Genomic DNA, 5,227 nt, shown 5'->3' with positions numbered 1-5,227 from the left:
CTTACTTGCCATTTCTAAACCCTATAGAAGATTTTTTTAATGCTTTTTTTTAGGTTAATGGTATATTTCCCGTGTTGTGTCTGATTTGCTTGTGTGTTGAGTTTTGACACAATGAGCCAAGTTTTGCAAAACATGTTCAAGCAACAGGCAAAAACTGTTACACCATTTATAACTCAATTTAAAAATGATTTCACAGACCAACGGCATAATATAAATGACCACCTGCAACCTTGAATTGTCTAATAAGTATGTACAAGTATTCGTTTTGTTATTTGCTCTAATCCTGTCAGTTTATCTCTGTAGTGCTGCTTGTCTAATAACAATAGTATTCTGCATGGCCATTAAGTTTCCGCTGCACTGCAGCAGTCAACACAAGTTTGTACATGCAGCGGGAGGCAAATAAATTAGATTTTAAATAAAAATTCAATGCAAATGATTTGAGGTGTATTATTTTACCCGCCCGACAGTAGTTAAAAATAATCGTTAAAAATTAGGACTTTTTATTACATTGAATACCTTGTTTGGAAACCTGAAGTAATTAGGTCCTGGAATGATTGTAACGCAATGATAGTCACAATAAAATAGCTTGTGGGACCTTGAAGACTGTGTGGCACGCGCTACATGTTTGTGAATTATCCAGTGTGGAAGACGTGAAGAAGACCATTTCCTATCCTTTAATAATCGCAAGCAATCCCGTCGACATCATTTATTGCACATGCTTTTTAACCAGAGAACCATCATGTGGTTTTCCACAAATAGGTTATTCACTGGACAATTACCGCTAAACTGATTGCTTTTTTCAGGTAACAACATCCCTGCGATCTCCCCTTACCCTTGACTTTAAACAGGCTTTTCAGATTTTTTTTATTGTTTCAATAAAGTAGAAAAACGGTTTTCTTGCTGCCCTGTTTCGATTATTTCATTGATTGATTTTGACAAAGCAGGCTTGACCACATATGCTTCTGAAGTTAAATGGCAAAGACGCCTGCTGTATAAGCCTGGTTACCCTCCTCCATCAACGGTGACAGAAAGGCATTAAAGCACTGTAAGAGTGTGGGCCTGCTATATCACCACCTTAAGCTTTTGGCATTTTTCATTCTCTTTTTCTGACACATAATTCAAATAAGTCCCATTCACTCTTAAAGGCAATCTTTATGCCAGGTGACTTGAATGCTGTGTTGGATGAAATTATAATCCTGGTCAAACTAGTATTTATTATTTTGCACCAAATTCCTGACCGAAGGAATCGTACAATGTCCTTTGCACCTGCTATTTCATACGCAATAAACAATTTGCTTACTCTCTCTTTTACTTGCGTTGGTATTTTTTGACCACGCATTACTGCATATTTATATGAATGCTAGGAAAGCATTTAAGTACTGCACGTTTATGCAAAAACATTTAGATGATGACAGATGCACTGAATTATATTTGACCCCTTACACCGAAAATGCCATAGCAGAGGTAACATAGGGTTTGCTAATCACAACTGGTTTGATTAATTCATTAAAATACAAATAATTAGTCTCAGTGCACCGCTAAAAAACTGACCAACAAAGACAGACAAGTGCAAACGAGCATTGTAGGTACTTTACACATTGAACAGTATCACATTTCTGCAGGTTTCCAGGTATGTCAAGATCATTTCTGTTCATTTATATTCTGTGACAGTGAACACTTAGGACAAAATGACATCAGATTATATTACAATGTAGTCTCTTTTCAATATTATGCGGATCACAGATCAATGCAGAGATGGCACAGACGATTTGGTCTTTGTTAAAGTAATCCGGGAGGAAGTCTGCCACTTGGCAACAGGCACGACCCTGATGATATAAAAATATCATCCATTGGCCAGGTCATGTCTCCCTCTCATACATCAGAGTATGTATGGATAAGCTGGGTCACCACTCATGTACTTTAAACATTTTCGCTCTAATCTGACACAGATTCCTGTGTATATTGGTAGCATCATTGGAGAGGCAATCTGCCCACTGCCATATTGCTTCAGATGATTCAGAAAATTGACCCTTCAGAAGTGCCTGATTCTTGTACAGAAGACCTCCTTCCTGTGGGATCCAGACTCCTTCAGCAAAACTGAAGACACCTTTTCAAAATGTTCTTGAGGAGCAAGGGACAGCGCTTGTCAAGCTGAACTAGATCCTCCCAAAGTACCGCGCTTCATTCGGGAGGAGAGCATCGCAGAGCCGATGAGAGGGTTCGGGGCTGTTTGCCACTGCCCCTTTTTCTGTCGGTTCTCCCGAGATACAGGAGAATGGACATTTTCTGTGAAGACACAGTGAGTACGAAGCAAGCTTCCTTCCTCCCTCTTTCCTTCCAGCACTCTAAACGGCATCCAGCAGGATCAGCAGCTTGTCCTCATGGGGCTGCACGGCTCAGCCCTGCATGGCAGCTGTTCCTCACTGCTCTGCTCGTACTGCCCTCCCAGGGGGAACCCCGCTCTCCTCATATTCCCTGAATGTGATCTGGCCTGCCGACCCACCTGTCTCTATTTCTTTTGAAATAGAGACAGGTGGTATAAGTCCTTTTTACAGTAAAAGTATTCACAGAACATATGGTTTGTACCTTTTGAGCAATTAAACAATTGCTCCCCCTCCCCCACACACACACTGGTAGATGAAAACAGAAGTCCTTATAACCTATACATAAAAAAACATCACATAACATGTATACAGATACTATCAGTTACGGATTATCAATTATCATTACATTAAAAGCTTATGCAGAAGTAAAAGTTATTGTAGGGAATCAACTGCAATGTGCACATTGATTTGAAGCCACAAACATTTATAAAAATGTGACGCAAATAATATAGATCAATATCGATCAATTCAGTGAAAATTTAAAAATAGCTTACAGCTCTGGTCCTTCCTGCCTCTGGTTATTCAGCTGTCAATAACAGAGTTAAATAACAGAGTTATAATGAAGAACCTCAAAGCGTAGGTGCATTACTGAAATAAGACTCTACTCCCAGTTTTCTATCTAATTGTGTTCGTGTCTATTCCTGAACACCACTAGTTCTCTCGGCTTAGGGATTGAGGCGATACATCTGTAGATGCTCATGGAGACAAATCCCTGGTTTAGTTCATTTATCAAGGACATTGTACAAAATACATTAGAAGGGATGCACTGTGTCACATTATCTGTAGAATTGACAGGGTGCATTGGTCCATAAATACACGCTCTGAACCAGGCAATCAAGGTTTCATCCTAAATGCGGACTCAGGGATGTCCCCAATGCTTCTCCACCTCATCCATCCCTCAAGATGGGCAAATCTTTTTTTCCTCTGACGTCAGCATACGACTTGTAACCCTTGTAACCCATTTTTTTGGCGATACGCCGTCCATTTTCAGTACTCAAGAGAGATGTAGTAATGTCAAATTGAAATAAACGCAAATGGACCGTTTCCTAGGCTAATCCAAACACTGTTTTGCCACAACTCGCATGAGAATAACTGGCAGTTTCTGACTCAGATTCAGGTTATGACACGATTTCAACACTTTCACTATCTTTAACAACTTTCCTATACATCTGAAAGGGAGGCGTTCATTGTGGCATAACGATATACAAGCCATATAGGGATTTTTGAACTGAATCAATAAGTAATTCAAGTTTGGGATGAATTAACAGCTACACATATTTTCATAATAATCCATATAAACTGGGGGGCTATTGCTCTTCTCACTTTGACCCTAGGTCACTTCAATGCCTCCATGTTGGTTAGTGTGGTGGAGTGCGGTCCCAGCAGCTGGAGAATCCTTTCTGAAGCATGAAATGAAAGATGAAATGTCGTAAAGGTGTTCTGAATGATTAGGAGAGGCAGTCAGATTATGTTCTCAGGCTGTGAAATGGCTGCCGAGGAACATGGTAGGAAGGACTTCAACAGTATATAGTCGTTATTTTGTCATTATTGTTTATTATACTATTAAAATAGATATATGTTAATACTGTGCTGTTAATGTAGTTAGAATACACTCCAACAGAACGACCTATACTTGACCTGTTAAATCATTAATTCATCGTAGCTTTCTTCCCAATTTTTTTGTCATGCATTTCACTTTCAGTTTGCACCATTAATGAGCAAATAGCTTCCCCGCGGATTAGCAACAAGACACAACCCAACATCCCTCCCTAATAGGACCGCTATGCACAGTAGAGAACCAGTGGTGGCTGTTAACTTAATTGCTAACGAGGTAAGTAGAGGAAGCAGGAAATCAGATTCTATGATTCCATGCCAAAGCACTTGTAAAATTTCCCAAGAGTGAAGTGGAGGCTGTTGAATAAATCCTACCCGGTTTGCTTAGTAATGGCACCACTGTCTTTTCTTCATCTTATGAATACTTGGTGGCTGGTTTTTACTTTGAGAAACATGGACACCTTTTCTTTGTTGTTGCAGTCAGATGATGCAAGTCTCAGAATAATGGCCATAGTTTTGGCCACTATAAGAAAAGAGAGAGAGTCGCAGGGGACAGATAAATCCTGTCCTCTTGGTGCTCATTCATTTATGTTGAAGACTCAAAGTCAGTCCCACTTTTCTTATTACTTTTGGAGGATTGACAGTGGGGGGGGGGGGGGGGGCGTAGAGGAGGGGCCCTGGCAGTAGTTTGGTGGTGTAGTAGAGGAGGCCGGTGGTGTAGTAGAGGAGGCCCTGGCAGTAGTTTGGTGGTGTAGTAGAGGGGGCCCTGGCAGTAGTTTGGTGGTGTAGTAGAGGGGGCCCTGGCAGTAGTTTGGTGGTGTAGTAGAGGGGGCCCTGGCAGTAGTTTGGTGGTGTAGAGGGGGCCCTGGCAGTAGTTTGATGGTGTAGTAGAGGGGGCCCTGGCAGTAGTTTGGTGGTGTAGAGGGGGCCCTGGCAGTAGTTTGATGGTGTAGTAGAGGGGGCCCTGGCAGTAGTTTGGTGGTGTAGAGGGGGCCCTGGCAGTAGTTTGATGGTGTAGTAGAGGGGGCCCTGGCAGTAGTTTGGTGGTGTAGAGGGGGCCCTGGCAGTAGTTTGATGGTGTAGTAGAGGGGGCCCTGGCAGTAGTTTGGTGGTGTAGTAGGGGGGGCCCTGGCAGTAGTTTGGTGGTGTAGTAGGGGGGCCCTGGCAGTAGTTTTGTGGTGTAGTAGAGGGGGCCCTGGCAGTAGTTTGGTGGTGTAGTAGAGGGGGCCCTGGCAGTAGTTTGGTGGTGTAGTAGATGGGCCCTGGCAGTAGTTTGGTGGTGTAGAGGG

This window comes from Gadus macrocephalus, chromosome 10 (genome assembly GCF_031168955.1).
Source record: "Gadus macrocephalus chromosome 10, ASM3116895v1".
In the NCBI taxonomy this organism is placed as follows: Eukaryota; Metazoa; Chordata; class Actinopteri; order Gadiformes; family Gadidae; genus Gadus; species Gadus macrocephalus.
This window is presented reverse-complemented; position numbering follows the sequence as displayed.